This window comes from Athene noctua, chromosome 6 (assembly GCF_965140245.1).
Source record: "Athene noctua chromosome 6, bAthNoc1.hap1.1, whole genome shotgun sequence".
In the NCBI taxonomy this organism is placed as follows: Eukaryota; Metazoa; Chordata; class Aves; order Strigiformes; family Strigidae; genus Athene; species Athene noctua.
The window spans coordinates 1,364,497-1,387,342 of NC_134042.1; positions in this window are offsets into that span (position 1 = coordinate 1,364,497).

A 22,846-nucleotide genomic window follows, 5' to 3' on the forward strand; every position below is an offset into this window, starting at 1 on the left:
GGGGCCGGCAGGTCGCCACGGCACGGCCAGCGAACCGGAACATCTCACCACCCGGGACCGGCACGTCGCCACGGCACGGCCAGCGGCCCGGAACATCTCACCACCCAGGGCCGGCACGTCGCCACGGCATGGCCAGCGGACCGGAACATCTCACCGCCCGGGGCCGGCACGTCGCCACAGCACGGCCAGCGGACCGGAACATCTCACCACCCGGGGCCGGCACGTCGCCACGGCACGGCCAGCGAACCGGAACATCTCACCACCCTGGCCCGTCACGTCGCCACGGCATGGCCAGCGGCCCGGAACATCTCGCCACCCGAGGCCAGCACGTCGCCACGGCACGGCCAGCGGCCCGGAACATCTCACCAAGCGGGACCAGCACTTCGCCACGGCACGGCCAGTGGCCCAGAACATCTCAAAACCCTGGGCCAGCACGTCGCCACGGCACAGCCAGCGGACCGGAACATATCACTACCCGGGACTGGCACGTCGCCATGGCACGGCCAGAGGCCCGGAACATCTCACCACCGGGGCCGCCATGTCGCCACGGAACGGCCAGTGGACCGGAACATCTCAACACCCGGGGCCGGCACGTCGCCACCGCACGGCCAGCGGCCCGGAACATCTCACCCCCCTGGCCCGTCACGTCGCCACAGCACGGCCAGCGGCCCGGAACATCTCACCACCCGGGACCGGCACGTCGCCACGGCACGGCCAGCGGCCCGGAACATCTCACCGCCCGGGACCGGCACGTCGCCACGGCACGGCCAGCGGCCCGGAACATCTCACTACCCGGAACCGACACATCGCCTCGGCACGGCCAGCGGCCCGGAACATCTAACCACCCAGGGCCGGCACGTCGCCACGGCACGGCCAGCGGACCGGAACATCTCACCACCCAGGGCCGGCACGTCGCCACGGCACGGCCAGCGGCCCGGAACATCTCGCCACCCGAGGCCAGCACGTCGCCACGGCACGGCCAGCGGCCCGGAACATCTCACCACGCGGGACCAGCACTTCGCCACGGCACGGCCAGTGGCCCAGAACATCTCAACACCCTGGGCCAGCACGTCGCCACGGCACAGCCAGCGGACCGGAACATATCACTACCCGGGACTGGCACGTCGCCATGGCACGGCCAGAGGCCCGGAACATCTCACCACCGGGGCCGCCATGTCGCCACGGAACGGCCAGTGGACCGGAACATCTCAACACCCGGGGCCGGCACGTCGCCACGGCACGGCCAGCGGCCCGGAACATCTCACCCGCCTGGCCCGTCACGTCGCCACAGCACGGCCAGCGGCCCGGAACATCTCACCACCCGGGACCGGCACGTCGCCACGGCACGGCCAGCGGCCCGGAACATCTCACCGCCCGGGACCGGCACGTCGCCACGGCACGGCCAGCGGCCCGGAACATCTCACTACCCGGAACCGACACATCGCCTCGGCACGGCCAGCGGCCCGGAACATCTCACCACCCAGGGCCGGCACGTCGCCACGGCACGGCCAGCGGACCGGAACATCTCAGCACCCGGGGCCGGCACGTCGCCACGGCAACGCCAGCGGCCCGGAACATCTCACCACCCGGGACCGGCACGTCGCCACGGCACGGCCAGCGGACAGGAATATCTCAGCCCCTTGGGGCGACACGTCGCCACGGCACGGCCAGCGGACCGGTATATCTCACCACCCGGGACCGGCACGTCGCCACGGCACGGCCAGCGGCCCGGAACTTCTCATACCCTGGGCCATCACGTCGCCACGGCACGGCCAGCGGCCCGGAACATCTCACCACCCGGGACCGGCACGTCGCCACGGCACGGCCAGCGGCCCGGAACATCTCAACGCCCTGGACTGGCACGTCGCCACGGCACGGTCAGCGGCCCGGAACATCTCACTGCCCGGGACCGGCACGTCGCCACGGCACGGCCAGCGGACCGGAATATCTCACTACCCGGAACTGGCACGTCGCCTAGGCACGGCCAGCGGCCCGGAACATCTCACCACCTGGGGCCGGCACGTCGCCACGGCACGGCCAGCGGACCGGAATATCTCACCACCCGGGGCCGGCACGTCGCCACGGCACGGCCAGCGGCCCGGAACATCTCACCACCCGGGGCCGGCACGTCGCCACGGCAGGGCCAGCGGACCGGAACATCCACCACCCGGGGCCGGCACGTCGCCACGGCACGGCCAGCGGCCCGGAACATCTCAGCACCCGGGGCCGGCACGTCGCCACGGCACGGCCAGCGGCCCGGAACATCTCACCCCCCTGGCCCGTCACGTCGCCACAGCACGGCCAGCGGCCCGGAACATCTCACCACCCGGGACCGGCACGACGCCACGGCACGGCCAGCGGCCCGGAACATCTCGCCACCCGAGGCCAGCACGTCGCCTCCGCATGGCCAGCGGCCCGGAACATCTCACCACGCGGGACCAGCACTTCGCCACGGCACGGCCAGTGGCCCAGAACATCTCAACACCCTGGGCCAGCACGTCGCCACGGCACGGCCAGCGGACCGGAACATCTCACTACCCGGGACTGGCACGTCGCCACGACACGGCCAGAGGACCGGAACATCTCACTACCCGGGACCGGCACCTCGCCACGCCACGGCCAGCGGCCCGGAACATCTCACCACTGGGGCCGGCACGTCGCCACGGCACGGCCAGCGGACCGGAGCATCTCACCACCCTGGGCCGCCACGTCGCCACGGCACAGCCAACGGCCTGGAATATCTCAGCCCCGTGGGCGACACGTTGCCACGGCACGGCCATCGGCCCGGAACATCTCACCACCCGGGACCGGCACGTCGCCACGGCACGGCCAGCGGCCCGGAACTTCTCACCACCCAGGGCCGGCACGTCGCCACGGCACGGCCAGCGGACCGGAATATCTCACCACCCGGGACCGGCACGTCGCCATGGCACGGCCAGCGGCCCAGAACATCTCACCACCCGGGGACGGCACGTCGCCACGGCACGGCCAGCGGCCCGGAACATCTCACTACCCGGAACCGGCACGTCGTCTTGGCACGGCCAGCGGCCCGGAACATCTCACCTCCCGGGGCCGGCACGTCGCCACATCACGGCCGGCGAACCGGAACATCTCACCACCCGGGGCCGGCATGTTGCCACGGCAAGGCCAGCGGTCCTGAACATCTCACCACCGGGGGACGGCACGTCGCCACAGCAGGACCGGACGACCGGAATACCTCAGCACCCGGGGCCGGAAGGTCGCCACGGCACGGCCAGCGGACAGGAGCATGTCACCACCCGGGGCCGGCACGTCGCCACGGCACGGCCAGCGGACCGGAACATCTCAGCACCCGGGGCCGGCAGGTCGCCACGGCACGGCCAGCGAACCGGAACATCTCACCACCCGGGACCGGCACGTCGCCACGGCACGGCCAGCGGCCCGGAACATCTCACCACCCAGGGCCGGCACGTCGCCACGGCACGGCCAGCGGACCGGAACATCTCACCGCCCGGTGGCCGGCACGTCGCCACAGCACGGCCAGCGGACCGGAACATCTCACCACCCGGGGCCGGCACGTCGCCACGGCACGGCCAGCGAACCGGAACATCTCACCACCCTGGCCCGTCACGTCGCCACGGCATGGCCAGCGGCCCGGAACATCTCGCCACCCGAGGCCAGCACGTCGCCACGGCACGGCCAGCGGCCCGGAACATCTCACCACGCGGGACCAGCACTTCGCCACGGCACGGCCAGTGGCCCAGAACATCTCAAAACCCTGGGCCAGCACGTCGCCACGGCACAGCCAGCGGACCGGAACATATCACTACCCGGGACTGGCACGTCGCCATGGCACGGCCAGAGGCCCGGAACATCTCACCACCGGGGCCGCCATGTCGCCACGGAACGGCCAGTGGACCGGAACATCTCAACACCCGGGGCCGGCACGTCGCCACGGCACGGCCAGCGGCCCGGAACATCTCACCCCCCTGGCCCGTCACGTCGCCACAGCACGGCCAGCGGCCCGGAACATCTCACCACCCGGGACCGGCACGTCGCCACGGCACGTCCAGCGGCCCGGAACATCTCACCGCCCGGGACCGGCACGTCGCCACGGCACGGCCAGCGGCCCGGAACATCTCACTACCCGGAACCGACACATCGCCTCGGCACGGCCAGCGGCCCGGAACATCTCACCACCCAGGGCCGGCACGTCGCCACGGCACGGCCAGCGGACCGGAACATCTCAGCACCCGGGGCCGGCACGTCGCCACGGCAACGCCAGCGGCCCGGAACATCTCACCACCCGGGACCAGCACGTCGCCACGGCACGGCCAGCGGACAGGAATATCTCAGCCCCTTGGGGCGACACGTCGCCACGGCACGGCCAGCGGCCCGGAACATCTCACTACCCGGAACCGGCATGTCGCCTCGGCACGGCCAGCGGCCCGGAACATCTCACCTCCCGGGGCCGGCACGTCGCAACATCACGGCCGGCGAACCGGAACATCTCACCACCCGGGGCCGGCATGTTGCCACGGCAACGCCAGCGGCCCGGAACATCTCACCACCCGGGGCCGGCAGGTCGCCACGGCACGGCCAGCGGACCGGAACATCTCACTACCCGGAACCGGCATGTCGCCTCGGCACGGCCAGCGGCCCGGAACATCTCACCTCCCGGGGCCGGCACGTCGCAACATCACGGCCGGCGAACCGGAACATCTCACCACCCGGGGCCGGCATGTTGCCACGGCAACGCCAGCGGCCCGGAACATCTCACCACCCGGGGCCGGCAGGTCGCCACGGCACGGCCAGCGGACCGGAACATCTCACCACCCGGGGCCGGCACGTCACCACTGCACGGCCAGCGAAGCGGAACATCTCACCACCCTGGCCCGTCACGTCGCCATGGCACGACCAGCGGCCCGGAACATCTCACCACCCGGGGCCGGCACGTCGCCACGGCACGGCCAGCGGCCCGGAACATCTCACCACCCAGGACCGGCATGTCACCACGGCACGGCCAGCGGACCGGAATATCTCAGCACCCGGGGCCGGCATGTCGCAACGGCACAGCCAGCGGACCGGAGCATCTCACCACCGGGGCCGGCACGTCGCCACCGCACGGCCAGCGGTCCGGAACATCTCACTATCCGGGACCGGCACGTCGCCACGGCACGGCCAGTGGCCCGGAACATCTCACCACCCGGGACCGGCACGTCGCCACGGAACGGCCAGTGGCCCGGAACATCTCACCACCCGGGACCGGCACGTCGCCACGGCACGGCCAGTGGCCCGGAACATCTCACCACCCGGGACCGGCACGTCGCCACGGCACGGCCAGCGAACCGGAACATCTCACCACCCGGGACCGGCACGTCGCCACGGCACGGCCAGTGGCCCGGAACATCTCACCACCCGGGACCGGCACGTCGCCACGGCACGGCCAGCGGCCCGGAACATCTCACCACCCGGGACCGGCACGTCGCCTCGGCACGGCCAGCGAACCGGAACATCTCAACACCCGGGACCGGCACGTCGCCACGGCACGGCCAGTGGCCCGGAACATCTCACCACCCGGGGCCGGCACGTCGCCACGGCACGGCCAGCGAACCGGAACATCTCACCACCCTGGCCCGTCACGTCGCCACGGCACGGCCAGCGGCCCGGAACATCTCACCACCCGGGGCCGGCACGTCGCCACGGCACGGCCAGCGGCCCGGAACATCTCGCCACCCGAGGCCAGCACGTCGCCTCGGCACGGCCAGCGGCCCGGAACATCTCACCACGCGGGACCAGCACTTCGCCACGGCACGGCCAGTGGCCCAGAACATCTCAACACCCTGGGCCAGCACGTCGCCACGGCACGGCCAGCGGACCGGAACATCTCGCTACCCGGGACTGGCACGTCGCCATGGCACGGCCAGAGGCCCGGAACATCTCACCACCGGGGCCGGCATGTCGCCACGGAACGGCCAGCGGACCGGAACATCTCAACACCCGGGGCCGGCACGTCGCCACGGCACGGCCAGCGACCCGGAACATCTCACCCCCCTGGCCCGTGACGTCGCCAAAGCACGGCCAGCGGCCCGGAACATCTCACCACCCGGGACCGGCACGTCCCCACGGCACGGCCAGCGGACAGGAACATCTCACCGCCCGGGACCGGCACGTCGCCACGGCACAGCCAGCGACCCGGAACATCTCACTACCCGGAACCGACACGTCGCCTCGGCACGGCCAGCGGCCCGGAACATCTCACCACCCAGGGCCGGCACGTCGCCACGGCACGGCCAGCGGACCGGAACATCTCAGCACCCGGGGCCGGCACGTCGCCACGGCAACGCCAGCGGCCCGGAACATCTCACCACGCGGGACCGGCACGTCGCCACGGCACGGCCAGCGGACAGGAATATCTCAGCCCCTTGGGGCGACACGTCGCCACGGCACGGCCAGCGGCCCGGAATATCTCACCACCCGGGACCGGCACGTCGCCAAGGCACGGCCAGCGGCCCGGAACTTCTCATACCCTGGGCCATCACGTCGCCACGGCACGGCCAGCGGACCGGAATATCTCACTACCCGGAACCGGTACGTCGCCTCGGCACGGCCAGCGGCCCGGAACATCTCACCACCTGGGGCCGGCACGTCGCCACGGCACGGCCAGCGGCCCGGAACATCTCACCACCCGGGGCCGGCACGTCGCAACGGCACGGCCAGCGGCCCGGAACATCTCACCACCCGGGGCCGGCACGTCGCCACGGCAGGGCCAGCGGACGGGAACATCCACCACCCGGGGCCGGCACGTCGCCACGGCACGGCCAGCGGCCCGGAACATCTCGCCGCCCGAGGCCAGCACGTCGCCACGGCACGGCCACCGGACCGGAACATCTCACCACCCGGGACGGGCACGTCGCCACGGCACGGCCAGCGGACCGGAACATCTCACCACCCGGGGCCGGCACGTCGCCACGGCACGGCAAGCGGACCTCAATATCTCAGCACCCGGGGCCGGCACGTCGCAACGGCACGGCCAGCGGCCCGGAATATCTCAGCCCCCTGGGGCGACACGTCGCCACGGCACGGCCAGCGAACCGGAGTATCTCACAACCCGGGACCGGCACGTCGCCACGGCACGGCCAGCGGCCCGGAACATCTCACCCCCCTGGCCCGTCACGTCGCCACAGCACGGCCAGCGGCCCGGAACATCTCACCACCCAGGGCCGGCACGTCGCCACGGCACGGCCAGCGGCCTGGAACATCTCACCGCCCGGGACCGGCACGTCGCCACGGCACGGCCAGCGGCCCGGAACATCTCACTACCCGGAACCGACACATCGCCTCGACACGGCCAGCGGCCCGGAACATCTCACCACCCAGGGCCGGCACGTCGCCACGGCACGGCCAGCGGACCGGAACATCTCAGCACCCGGGGCCGGCACGTCGCCACGGCAACGCCAGCGGCCCGGAACATCTCACCACCCGGGACCGGCACGTCGCCACGGCACGGCCAGCGGACAGGAATATCTCAGCCCCTTGGGGCGACACGTCGCCACGGCACGGCCAGCGGACCGGTATATCTCACCACCCGGGACCGGCACGTCGCCACGGCACGGCCAGCGGCCCGGAACTTCTCATACCCTGGGCCATCATGTCGCCACGGCACGGCCAGCGGCCCGGAACATCTCACCACCCGGGACCGGCACGTCGCCACGGCACGGCCAGCGGCCCGGAACATCTCAACGCCCTGGACTGGCACGTCGCCACGGCACGGTCAGCGGCCCGGAACATCTCACTGCCCGGGACCGGCACGTCGCCACGGCACGGCCAGCTGACCGGAATATCTCACTACCCGGAACTGGCACGTCGCCTAGGCACGGCCAGCGGCCCGGAACATCTCACCACCTGGGGCCGGCACGTCGCCACGGCACGGCCAGCGGACCGGAATATCTCACCACCCGGGGCCGGCACGTCGCCACGGCACGGCAAGCGGCCCGGAACATCTCACCACCCGGGGCCGGCACGTCGCCACGGCAGGGCCAGCGGACCGGAACATCCACTACCCGGGGCCGGCACGTCGCCACGGCACGGCCAGCGGCCCGGAACATCTCAGCACCCGGGGCCGGCACGTCGCCACGGCACGGCCAGCGGCCCGGAACATCTCACCCCCCTGGCCCGTCACGTCGCCACAGCACGGCCAGCGGCCCGGAACATCTCGCCACCCGAGGCCAGCACGTCGCCTCGGCATGGCCAGCGGCCCGGAACATCTCACCACGCGGGACCAGCACTTCGCCACGGCACGGCCAGTGGCCCAGAACATCTCAACACCCTGGGCCAGCACGTCGCCACGGCACGGCCAGCGGACCGGAACATCTCACTACCCGGGACTGGCACGTCGCCACGACACGGCCAGAGGACCGGAACATCTCACTACCCGGGACCGGCACGTCGCCACGCCACGGCCAGCGGCCCGGAACATCTCACCACTGGGGCCGGCACGTCGCCACGGCACGGCCAGCGGACCGGAGCATCTCACCACCCTGGGCCGCCACGTCGCCACGGCACAGCCAACGGCCTGGAATATCTCAGCCCCGTGGGCGACACGTTGCCACGGCACGGCCATCGGCCCGGAACATCTCACCACCCAGGACCGGCACGTCGCCACGGCACGGCCAGCGGCCCGGAACATCTCACCACCCAGGGCCGGCACGTCGCCACGGCACGGCCAGCGGACCGGAACATCTCACCACCCGGGACCGGCACGTCGCCATGGCACGGCCAGCGGCCCAGAACATCTCACCACCCGGGGACGGCACGTCGCCACCCCACGGCCAGCGGCCCGGAACATCTCACTACCCGGAACCGGCACGTCGTCTTGGCACGGCCAGCGGCCCGGAACATCTCACCTCCCGGGGCCGGCACGTCGCCACATCACGGCCGGCGAACCGGAACATCTCACCACCCGGGGCCGGCATGTTGCCACGGCAAGGCCAGCGGTCCTGAACATCTCACCACCCGGGGACGGCACGTCGCCACAGCAGGACCGGCGGACCGGAATACCTCAGCACCCGGGGCCGGAAGGTCGCCACGGCACGGCCAGCGGACAGGAGCATGTCACCACCCGGGGCCGGCACGTCGCCACGGCACGGCCAGCGGACCGGAACATCTCAGCACCCGGGGCCGGCAGGTCGCCACGGCACGGCCAGCGAACCGGAACATCTCACCACCCGGGACCGGCACGTCGCCACGGCACGGCCAGCGGCCCGGAACATCTCACCACCCAGGGCCGGCACGTCGCCACGGCATGGCCAGCGGACCGGAACATCTCACCGCCCGGGGCCGGCACGTCGCCACAGCACGGCCAGCGGACCGGAACATCTCACCACCCGGGGCCGGCACGTCGCCACGGCACGGCCAGCGAACCGGAACATCTCACCACCCTGGCCCGTCACGTCGCCACGGCATGGCCAGCGGCCCGGAACATCTCGCCACCCGAGGCCAGCACGTCGCCACGGCACGGCCAGCGGCCCGGAACATCTCACCAAGCGGGACCAGCACTTCGCCACGGCACGGCCAGTGGCCCAGAACATCTCAAAACCCTGGGCCAGCACGTCGCCACGGCACAGCCAGCGGACCGGAACATATCACTACCCGGGACTGGCACGTCGCCATGGCACGGCCAGAGGCCCGGAACATCTCACCACCGGGGCCGCCATGTCGCCACGGAACGGCCAGTGGACCGGAACATCTCAACACCCGGGGCCGGCACGTCGCCACCGCACGGCCAGCGGCCCGGAACATCTCACCCCCCTGGCCCGTCACGTCGCCACAGCACGGCCAGCGGCCCGGAACATCTCACCACCCGGGACCGGCACGTCGCCACGGCACGGCCAGCGGCCCGGAACATCTCACCGCCCGGGACCGGCACGTCGCCACGGCACGGCCAGCGGCCCGGAACATCTCACTACCCGGAACCGACACATCGCCTCGGCACGGCCAGCGGCCCGGAACATCTAACCACCCAGGGCCGGCACGTCGCCACGGCACGGCCAGCGGACCGGAACATCTCACCACCCAGGGCCGGCACGTCGCCACGGCACGGCCAGCGGCCCGGAACATCTCGCCACCCGAGGCCAGCACGTCGCCACGGCACGGCCAGCGGCCCGGAACATCTCACCACGCGGGACCAGCACTTCGCCACGGCACGGCCAGTGGCCCAGAACATCTCAACACCCTGGGCCAGCACGTCGCCACGGCACAGCCAGCGGACCGGAACATATCACTACCCGGGACTGGCACGTCGCCATGGCACGGCCAGAGGCCCGGAACATCTCACCACCGGGGCCGCCATGTCGCCACGGAACGGCCAGTGGACCGGAACATCTCAACACCCGGGGCCGGCACGTCGCCACGGCACGGCCAGCGGCCCGGAACATCTCACCCGCCTGGCCCGTCACGTCGCCACAGCACGGCCAGCGGCCCGGAACATCTCACCACCCGGGACCGGCACGTCGCCACGGCACGGCCAGCGGCCCGGAACATCTCACCGCCCGGGACCGGCACGTCGCCACGGCACGGCCAGCGGCCCGGAACATCTCACTACCCGGAACCGACACATCGCCTCGGCACGGCCAGCGGCCCGGAACATCTCACCACCCAGGGCCGGCACGTCGCCACGGCACGGCCAGCGGACCGGAACATCTCAGCACCCGGGGCCGGCACGTCGCCACGGCAACGCCAGCGGCCCGGAACATCTCACCACCCGGGACCGGCACGTCGCCACGGCACGGCCAGCGGACAGGAATATCTCAGCCCCTTGGGGCGACACGTCGCCACGGCACGGCCAGCGGACCGGTATATCTCACCACCCGGGACCGGCACGTCGCCACGGCACGGCCAGCGGCCCGGAACTTCTCATACCCTGGGCCATCACGTCGCCACGGCACGGCCAGCGGCCCGGAACATCTCACCACCCGGGACCGGCACGTCGCCACGGCACGGCCAGCGGCCCGGAACATCTCAACGCCCTGGACTGGCACGTCGCCACGGCACGGTCAGCGGCCCGGAACATCTCACTGCCCGGGACCGGCACGTCGCCACGGCACGGCCAGCGGACCGGAATATCTCACTACCCGGAACTGGCACGTCGCCTAGGCACGGCCAGCGGCCCGGAACATCTCACCACCTGGGGCCGGCACGTCGCCACGGCACGGCCAGCGGACCGGAATATCTCACCACCCGGGGCCGGCACGTCGCCACGGCACGGCCAGCGGCCCGGAACATCTCACCACCCGGGGCCGGCACGTCGCCACGGCAGGGCCAGCGGACCGGAACATCCACCACCCGGGGCCGGCACGTCGCCACGGCACGGCCAGCGGCCCGGAACATCTCAGCACCCGGGGCCGGCACGTCGCCACGGCACGGCCAGCGGCCCGGAACATCTCACCCCCCTGGCCCGTCACGTCGCCACAGCACGGCCAGCGGCCCGGAACATCTCACCACCCGGGACCGGCACGACGCCACGGCACGGCCAGCGGCCCGGAACATCTCGCCACCCGAGGCCAGCACGTCGCCTCCGCATGGCCAGCGGCCCGGAACATCTCACCACGCGGGACCAGCACTTCGCCACGGCACGGCCAGTGGCCCAGAACATCTCAACACCCTGGGCCAGCACGTCGCCACGGCACGGCCAGCGGACCGGAACATCTCACTACCCGGGACTGGCACGTCGCCACGACACGGCCAGAGGACCGGAACATCTCACTACCCGGGACCGGCACCTCGCCACGCCACGGCCAGCGGCCCGGAACATCTCACCACTGGGGCCGGCACGTCGCCACGGCACGGCCAGCGGACCGGAGCATCTCACCACCCTGGGCCGCCACGTCGCCACGGCACAGCCAACGGCCTGGAATATCTCAGCCCCGTGGGCGACACGTTGCCACGGCACGGCCATCGGCCCGGAACATCTCACCACCCGGGACCGGCACGTCGCCACGGCACGGCCAGCGGCCCGGAACTTCTCACCACCCAGGGCCGGCACGTCGCCACGGCACGGCCAGCGGACCGGAATATCTCACCACCCGGGACCGGCACGTCGCCATGGCACGGCCAGCGGCCCAGAACATCTCACCACCCGGGGACGGCACGTCGCCACGGCACGGCCAGCGGCCCGGAACATCTCACTACCCGGAACCGGCACGTCGTCTTGGCACGGCCAGCGGCCCGGAACATCTCACCTCCCGGGGCCGGCACGTCGCCACATCACGGCCGGCGAACCGGAACATCTCACCACCCGGGGCCGGCATGTTGCCACGGCAAGGCCAGCGGTCCTGAACATCTCACCACCGGGGGACGGCACGTCGCCACAGCAGGACCGGACGACCGGAATACCTCAGCACCCGGGGCCGGAAGGTCGCCACGGCACGGCCAGCGGACAGGAGCATGTCACCACCCGGGGCCGGCACGTCGCCACGGCACGGCCAGCGGACCGGAACATCTCAGCACCCGGGGCCGGCAGGTCGCCACGGCACGGCCAGCGAACCGGAACATCTCACCACCCGGGACCGGCACGTCGCCACGGCACGGCCAGCGGCCCGGAACATCTCACCACCCAGGGCCGGCACGTCGCCACGGCACGGCCAGCGGACCGGAACATCTCACCGCCCGGTGGCCGGCACGTCGCCACAGCACGGCCAGCGGACCGGAACATCTCACCACCCGGGGCCGGCACGTCGCCACGGCACGGCCAGCGAACCGGAACATCTCACCACCCTGGCCCGTCACGTCGCCACGGCATGGCCAGCGGCCCGGAACATCTCGCCACCCGAGGCCAGCACGTCGCCACGGCACGGCCAGCGGCCCGGAACATCTCACCACGCGGGACCAGCACTTCGCCACGGCACGGCCAGTGGCCCAGAACATCTCAAAACCCTGGGCCAGCACGTCGCCACGGCACAGCCAGCGGACCGGAACATATCACTACCCGGGACTGGCACGTCGCCATGGCACGGCCAGAGGCCCGGAACATCTCACCACCGGGGCCGCCATGTCGCCACGGAACGGCCAGTGGACCGGAACATCTCAACACCCGGGGCCGGCACGTCGCCACGGCACGGCCAGCGGCCCGGAACATCTCACCCCCCTGGCCCGTCACGTCGCCACAGCACGGCCAGCGGCCCGGAACATCTCACCACCCGGGACCGGCACGTCGCCACGGCACGTCCAGCGGCCCGGAACATCTCACCGCCCGGGACCGGCACGTCGCCACGGCACGGCCAGCGGCCCGGAACATCTCACTACCCGGAACCGACACATCGCCTCGGCACGGCCAGCGGCCCGGAACATCTCACCACCCAGGGCCGGCACGTCGCCACGGCACGGCCAGCGGACCGGAACATCTCAGCACCCGGGGCCGGCACGTCGCCACGGCAACGCCAGCGGCCCGGAACATCTCACCACCCGGGACCAGCACGTCGCCACGGCACGGCCAGCGGACAGGAATATCTCAGCCCCTTGGGGCGACACGTCGCCACGGCACGGCCAGCGGACCGGTATATCTCACCACCCGGGACCGGCACGTCGCCACGGCACGGCCAGCGGCCCGGAACTTCTCATACCCTGGGCCATCACGTCGCCACGGCACGGCCAGCGGCCCGGAACATCTCACCACCCGGGACCGGCACGTCGCCACGGCACGGCCAGCGGCCCGGAACATCTCAACGCCCTGGACTGGCACGTCGCCACGGCACGGTCAGCGGCCCGGAACATCTCACTGCCCGGGACCGGCACGTCGCCACGGCACGGCCAGCGGACCGGAATATCTCACTACCCGGAACTGGCACGTCGCCTAGGCACGGCCAGCGGCCCGGAACATCTCACCACCTGGGGCCGGCACGTCACCACGGCACGGCCAGCGGACCGGAATATCTCACCACCCGGGGCCGGCACGTCGCCACGGCACGGCCAGCGGCCCGGAACATCTCACCACCCGGGGCCGGCACGTCGCCACGGCAGGGCCAGCGGACCGGAACATCCACCACCCGGGGCCGGCACGTCGCCACGGCACGGCCAGCGGCCTTGAACATCTCACCACGCGGGACCAGCACATCGCCACGGCACGGCCAGTGGCCCAGAACATCTCAACACCCTGGGCCAGCACGTCGCCACGGCACGGCCAGCGGACCGGAACATCCCACCTCCCGGGGCCAGCATGTCGCCACGGCATGGCCACCGGACCGGTACATCTCAGCACCCGGGGCCGGCACTTCGCCACGGCACGGCCACCGGACCGGAACATCTCACCAGCCAGGACCGGCACGTCGCCACAGCACGGCCAGCGGCCCGGAACATCTCACCGCCCGGGACCGGCACGTCGCCACAGCACGGCCAGCGGCCCGGAACATCTCACCGCCCGGGACCGGCACGTCGCCACGGCACGGCCAGCAGCCCGGAACATCTCACCACCCGGGGCCGGCACGTCGCCACGGCACGGCCAGCGGACCGGTACATCTCACCACCCGGGGCCAGCACATCGCCACGGCACGGCCAGCGGCCCGGAACATCTCACCCCCCGGGGCCGGCACGTTGCCACGGCACGGCCAGCGGCCCGGAACATCTCACCACCCGGGGCCGGCACGTCGCCACGGCACGGCCACCGGACCGGAACATCTCACCACCCGGGACCGGCACGTCGCCACGGCATGGCCACCGGACCGGAACATCTCACCACCCGGGGCCGGCACGTCGCCGTGGCAACGCCAGCGACCTGGAACATCTCACCAGCCAGGACCGGCACGTCGCCACGGCACGGCCAGCGGACCGGAACATCTGACCAACCGGGGCCGGCACGTCGCCACGGCACGGCCAGCGAACCGGAATATCTCACCACCCGGGACCGGCACGTCGCCACAGCACGACCAGCGGAGCGGAACATCTCACCACCCGGGACCGGCACGTCGACACGGCACGGCCAGCGGCCCGGAACATCTCACCGCCCGGGACCGGCACGTCGCCACGGCACGGCCAGCGGCCCGGAACATCTCAACGCCCGGGACCGGCACGTCGCCACGGCACGGCCAGCGGCCCGGAACATCTCAACACCCTGGGCCAGCACGTCGCCACGGCACAGCCAGCGGACCGGAACATATCACTACCCGGGACTGGCACGTCGCCATGGCATGGCCAGAGGCCCGGAACATCTCACCACCGGGGCCGCCATGTCGCCACGGAACGGCCAGTGGACCGGAACATCTCAACACCTGGGGCCGGCACGTCGCCACGGCACGGCCAGCGAACCGGAACATCTCACCCCCCTGGCCCGTCACGTCTCCACAGCACGGCCAGCGGCCCGGAACATCTCACCACCCGGGACCGGCACGTCGCCACGGCACGGCCAGCGGCCCGGAACATCTCACCACCCGGGACCGGCACGTCGCCACGGCACGGCCAGCGGCCCGGAACTTCTCATACCCTGGGCCATCACGTCGCCACGGCACGGCCAGCGGCCCGGAACATCTCACCACCCGGGACCGGCACGTCGCCACGGCACGGCCAGCGGCCCGGAACATCTCAACGCCCTGGACTGGCACGTCGCCACGGCACGGTCAGCGGCCCGGAACATCTCACTGCCCGGGACCGGCACGTCGCCACGGCACGGCCAGCGGACCGGAATATCTCACTACCCGGAACTGGCACGTCGCCTAGGCACGGCCAGCGGCCCGGAACATCTCACCACCTGGGGCCGGCACGTCGCCACGGCACGGCCAGCGGACCGGAATATCTCACCACCCGGGGCCGGCACGTCGCCACGGCACGGCCAGCGGCCCGGAACATCTCACCACCCGGGGCCGGCACGTCGCCACGGCAGGGCCAGCGGACCGGAACATCCACCACCCGGGGCCGGCACGTCGCCACGGCACGGCCAGCGGCCCGGAACATCTCAGCACCCGGGGCCGGCACGTCGCCACGGCACGGCCAGCGGCCCGGAACATCTCACCCCCCTGGCCCGTCACGTCGCCACAGCACGGCCAGCGGCCCGGAACATCTCACCACCCGGGACCGGCACGACGCCACGGCACGGCCAGCGGCCCGGAACATCTCGCCACCCGAGGCCAGCACGTCGCCTCGGCATGGCCAGTGGCCCGGAACATCTCACCACGCGGGACCAGCACTTCGCCACGGCACGGCCAGTGGCCCAGAACATCTCAACACCCTGGGCGAGCACGTCGCCACGGCACGGCCAGCGGACCGGAACATCTCACTACCCGGGACTGGCACGTCGCCACGACACGGCCAGAGGACCGGAACATCTCACTACCCGGGACCGGCACGTCGCCACGCCACGGCCAGCGGCCCGGAACATCTCACCACTGGGGCCGGCACGTCGCCACGGCACGGCCAGCGGACCGGAGCATCTCACCACCCTGGGCCGCCACGTCGCCACGGCACAGCCAACGGCCTGGAATATCTCAGCCCCGTGGGCGACACGTTGCCACGGCACGGCCAGCGGCCCGGAACATCTCACCCCCCGGGGCCGGCACGTTGCCACGGCACGGCCAGCGGCCCGGAACATCTCACCACCCAGGGCCGGCACGTCGCCACGGCACGGCCAGCGGACCGGAACATCTCACCACCCGGGACCGGCACGTCGCCATGGCACGGCCAGCGGCCCAGAACATCTCACCACCCGGGGACGGCACGTCGCCACGGCACGGCCAGCGGCCCGGAACATCTCACTACCCGGAACCGACACGTCGTCTTGGCACGGCCAGCGGCCCAGAACATCTCACCTCCCGGGGCCGGCACGTCGCCACATCACGGCCGGCGAACCGGAACATCTCACCACCCGGGGCCGGCATGTTGCCACGGCAAGGCCAGCGGTCCTGAACATCTCACCACCCGGGGACGGCACGTCGCCACAGCAGGACCGGCGGACCGGAATACCTCAGCACCCGGGGCCGGAAGGTTGCCACGGCACGGCCAGCGGACAGGAGCATGTCACCACCCGGGGCCGGCACGTCGCCACGGCACGGCCAGCGGACCGGAACATCTCAGCACCCGGGGCCGGCAGGTCGCCACGGCACGGCCAGCGAACCGGAGCATCTCACCACCCTGGGCCGCCACGTCGCCACAGCACGGCCAGCGGACAGGAATATCTCAGCCCCTTGGGGCGACACGTCGCCACGGCACGGCCAGCGGACCGGTATATCTCACCACCCGGGACCGGCACGTCGCCACGGCACGGCCAGCGGCCCGGAACATCTCACCACCCGGGACCGGCACGTCGCCACGGCACGGCCAGCGGCCCGGAACATCTCAACGCCCTGGACTGGCACGTCGCCACGGCACGGTCAGCGGCCCGGAACATCTCACTGCCCGGGACCGGCACGTCGCCACGGCACGGCCAGCGGACCGGAATATCTCACTACCCGGAACTGGCACGTCGCCTAGGCACGGCCAGCGGCCCGGAACATCTCACCACCTGGGGCCGGCACGTCGCCACGCCACGGCCAGCGGACCGGAATATCTCACCACCCGGGGCCGGCACGTCGCCACGGCACGGCCAGCGGCCCGGAACATCTCACCACCCGGGGCCGGCACGTCGCCACGGCAGGGCCAGCGGACCGGAACATCCACCACCCGGGGCCGGCACGTCGCCACGGCACGGCCAGCGGCCCGGAACATCTCAGCACCCGGGGCCGGCACGTCGCCACGGCACGGCCAGCGGCCCGGAACATCTCACCCCCCTGGCCCGTCACGTCGCCACAGCACGGCCAGCGGCCCGGAACATCTCACCACCCGGGACCAGCACGACGCCACGGCACGGCCAGCGGCCCGGAACATCTCGCCACCCGAGGCCAGCACGTCGCCTCCGCATGGCCAGCGGCCCGGAACATCTCACCACGCGGGACCAGCACTTCGCCACGGCACGGCCAGTGGCCCAGAACATCTCAACACCCTGGGCCTGCACGTCGCCACGGCACGGCCAGCGGACCGGAACATCTCACTACCCGGGACTGGCACGTCGCCACGACACGGCCAGAGGACCGGAACATCTCACTACCCGGGACCGGCACCTCGCCACGCCACGGCCAGAGGACCGGAACATCTCACCACCCGGGGCCGGCACGTCGCCACGGCACGGCCAGCGGACCGGTACATCTCACCACCCGGGGCCAGCACATCGCCACGGCACGGCCAGCGGCCCGGAACATCTCACCCCCCGGGGCCGGCACTTTGCCACGGCACGGCCAGCGGCCCGGAACATCTCACCACCCGGGGCCGGCACGTCGCCACGGCACGGCCACCGGACCGGAACATCTCACCACCCGGGACCGGCACGTCGCCACGGCATGGCCACCGGACCGGAACATCTCACCACCCGGGACCGGCACGTCGCCGTGGCAACGCCAGCGACCTGGAACATCTCACCAGCCAGGACCGGCACGTCGCCACGGCACGGCCAGCGGACCGGAACATCTGAACAACCGGGGCCGGCACGTCGCCACGGCACGGCCAGCGAACCGGAATATCTCACCACCCGGAACCGGCAAGTCGCCACGGCACGGCCAGCGGCCCGGAACATCTCACCACCCGGGACCGGCACGTCGCCACAGCACGACCAGCGGAGCGGAACATCTCACCACCCGGGACCGGCACGTCGCCACGGCACGGCCAGCGGCCCGGAACATCTCACCGCCCGGGACCGGCACGTCGCCACGGCACGGCCAGCGGCCCGGAACATCTCAACGCCCGGGACCGGCACGTCGCCACGGCACGGCCAGCGGCCCGGAACAACTCACCCCCCTGGCCCGTCACGTCGCCACAGCACGGACAGCGGCCCGGAACATCTCACCACCCGGGACCGGCACGACGCCATGGCACGGCCAGCGAACCCAAATATCTCACCACCCGGGGCCGGCATGTCGCCACGGCACGGCCAGCGGACCGGAACATCTCACCACCCTGGCCCGTCACGTCGCCACGGCACGGCCAGCGGTCCGGAACATCTCACCACGCGGGACCGGCACGTCGCCACGGCACGGCCAGCGGACAGGAATATCTCAGCCCCTTGGGGCGACACGTCGCCACGGCACGGACAGCAGCCCGGAACATCTCACCGCCCTGGACTGGCACGTCGCCACGGCACGGTCAGCGGCCCGGAACATCTCACTGCCCGGGACCGGCACATCGCCTCGGCACGGCCAGCGGCCCGGAACATCTCACTACCTGGGGCCGGCACGTCGCCACGGCACGGCCAGCGGCCCGGAACATCTCACCACCCGGGGCCGGCACATCGCCACGGCACGGCCAGCGGCCCGGAACATCTCACCACCCGGGGCCGGCACGTCGCCACGGCACGGCCAGCGGCCCGGAACATCTCGCCATCCGAGGCCAGCACGTCGCCACGGCATGGCCAGCGGACAGGTACATCTCAGCACCCGGGGCCGGCACTTCGCCACGGCACGGCCACCGGACCGGAACATCTTACCACCCGGGGCCGGCACGTCGCCACGGCACGGCAAGCGGACCTCAATATCTCAGATCCCGGGGCCGGCACGTCGCAACGGCACGGCCAGCGGCCCGGAATATCTCAGCCCCCTCGGGCGACACGTCGCCACAGCATGGCCAGCGGCCCGGAATATCTCACCATCCCGGGCTGGAGCGTCGCCACGGAACGGCCAGCGGCCCGGAATATCTCACCACCCGGGACCAGCACGTCGCCACGGCACAGCCAGCGGCCCGGAACATCTCACCACAACCCGGGGCCGGCACGTCGCCAGGGCACTGCCAGAGGACCGGAATATCTCACCCCTCTTGGCCGGCACATCGCCACGGCACGGCCAGCGGACCGGAACATCTCACCCCCCTGGCCCGTCACGTCGCCACGGCACGGCCAGCGGCCCGGAACATCTCACCACCGGGGCCGGCATGTCGCCACGGAACGGCCAGCGGACCGGAACATCTCACCACCCAGGGCCGGCACGTCGCCACGGCACGGCCAGCGGACCGGAACATCTCAGCACCCGGGGCCGGCACGTCGCCACGGCAACGCCAGCGGCCCGGAACATCTCACCACCCGGGACCGGCACGTCGCCACGGCACGGCCAGCGGACAGTAATATCTCAGCCCCTTGGGGCGACACGTCGCCACGGCACGGCCAGCGGCCCGGAACATCTCACTATCCGGGACCGGCACGTCGCCACGGCACGGCCAGCGGACCCGAACATCTCACTACCCGGAACCGGCACGTCGCCTCGGCACGGCCAGCGAACCGGAACATCTCACCACCCGGGGCCAGCACGTCGCCACGGCACGGCCAGCGGACCGGAACATCTCACCACCAGGGGCCGGCACGTCGCCACAGCACGGCCAGCGGCCTGGAACATCTCACCACGCGGGACCAGCACATCGCCACGGCACGGCCAGCGGCCCAGAACATCTCACCACCCGGGGCCGGCACGTCGCCACGGCACAGCCAGCGGACCGGAATATCTCACCACAACCCGGGGCCGGCACGTCGCCAGGGCACTGCCAGAGGAACGGAATTTCTCACCCCTCTTGGCCGGCACGTCGCCACGGCAAGGCCAGCGGCCTGGAACATCTCACTATCCGGGACCGGCACGTCGCCACGGCAACGCCAGCGGCCCGGAACATCTCACTATCCGGGACCGGCACGTCGCCACGGCACGGCCAGCGGACCGGAACATCTCACCACCCTGGCCCGTCATGTCGCCACGGCACGGCCAGCGGACCGGAACATGTCACCACCCGGGGCCGGCACGTCGCCACGGCACGGCCAGCGGCCCGGAACATCTCACCGCCCTGGACTGGCACGTCGCCACGGCACGGTCAGCGGCCCGGAACATCTCACAGCCCGGGACCGGCACGTCGCCACGGCACGGCCAGCGGACCGGAATATCTCACTACCCGGAACCGGCACGTCGCCTCGGCACGGCCAGCGGCCCGGAACATCTCACCACCAGGGGCCGGCACGTCGCCACGGCACGGCCAGCGGCCCGGAACATCTCACCACCCGGGGCCGGCACGTCGCCACAGCACGGCCAGCGGCCCGGAACATCTCGCCACCCGAGGCCAGCACGTCGCCACGGCACGGCCAGAGGCCCAGAACATCTCATACCCTGGGCCATCACGTCGCCACGGCACGGCCAGCGGCCCGGAACATCTCACCACCCGGGACCGGCACGTCGCCACGGCACGGCCAGCGGCCCGGAACATCTCACTATCCGGGACCGGCACGTCGCCACGGCACGGCCAGCGGACCGGAACATCTCACTACCTGGACCGGCACGTCGCCTCGGCACGGCCGGCGAACCGGAACATCTCACCACCCGGGACCGGCACGTCGCCACGGCACGGCCAGTGGCCCCGAACATCTCACCACCAGGGACCGGCACGTCGCCACGGCACGGCCAGCGGACAGGAATATCTCAGCCCCTTGGGGCGACACGTCGCCACGGCACGGCCAGCGGCCCGGAATATCTCACCACCCGGGACCGGCACGTCGCCACGGCACGGCCAGCGGCCCGGAACTTCTCATACCCTGGGCCATCACGTCGCCACGGCACGGCCAGCGGCCCGGAACATCTCACCACCCGGGACCGGCACGTCGCCACGGCACGGCCAGCGGCCCGGAACATCTCACTGCCCTGGACCGGCACGTCGCCACGGCACGGCCAGCGGCCCGGAACATCTCACCGCCCGGGACCGGCACGTCGCCACGGCACGGCCAGCGGACCGGAATATCTCACTCCCCGGAACCGGCACGTCGCCTCGGCACGGCCAGCGGCCCGGAACATCTCACCACCTGGGGCCGGCACGTCGCCATGGCACGGCCAGCGGCCCGGAACATCTCACCACCCGGGGCCGGTACGTCGCCACGGCACGGCCAGCGGCCCGGAACATCTCACCACCCGGGGCCGGCACGTCGCCACGGCACGGCCAGCGGACCGGAACATCCCGCCTCCCGGGGCCAGCACGTCGCCACGGCATGGCCACCGGACCGGTACATCTCAGCACCCGAGGCCGGCACTTCGCCACGGCACGACCAGCGGACCGGAACATCTCACCACCCGGGGCCGGCACGTCGCCACGGCACGGCAAGCGGAGCGGAACATCTCACCACCCGGGGCCGGCACGTCGCCACGGCACAGCCAGCGGCCCGGAACATCTCACCACCCGGGACCGGCACGTCGCCACGGCACGGCCAGCGGACCGGAACATCTCACCACCCGGGGCCGGAACGTCGCCACGGCACGGCCAGCGAACCGGAACATCTCACCACCCGGGGCCGGCACGTCGCCACGGCACGGCCAGCGGACCGGAACATCTCACTATCCGGGACCGGCACGTCGCCACGGCACGGCCAGCGGACCGGAACATCTCAGCACCAGGGGCCGGCACGTCGCCACGGCAACGCCAGCGGCCCGGAACATCTCACCACCCGGGGCCGGCACGTCGACACGGCACGGCCAGCGGCCCGGAACATCTCACCACCCGGGACCGGCACGTCGCCACGGCACGGCCAGCGGACCGGAATATCTCAGCACCCGGGGCCGGCACGTCGCAACGGCACAGCCAGCGGACCGGAGCATCTCAACACCGGGGCCGGCACGTCGACACGGCACGGCCAGCGGTCCGGAACATCTCACTATCCGGGACCGGCACGTCGCCACGGCACGGCCAGCGGACCGGAACATCTCACCACCCGGGACCGGCACATCGCCTAGGCACGACAGGCGAACCGGAACATCTCACCACCCAGGACCGGCACGTCACCACGGCACGGCCAGCGGACCGGAATATCTCAGCACCCGGGGCCGGCACGTCGCAACGGCACAGCCAG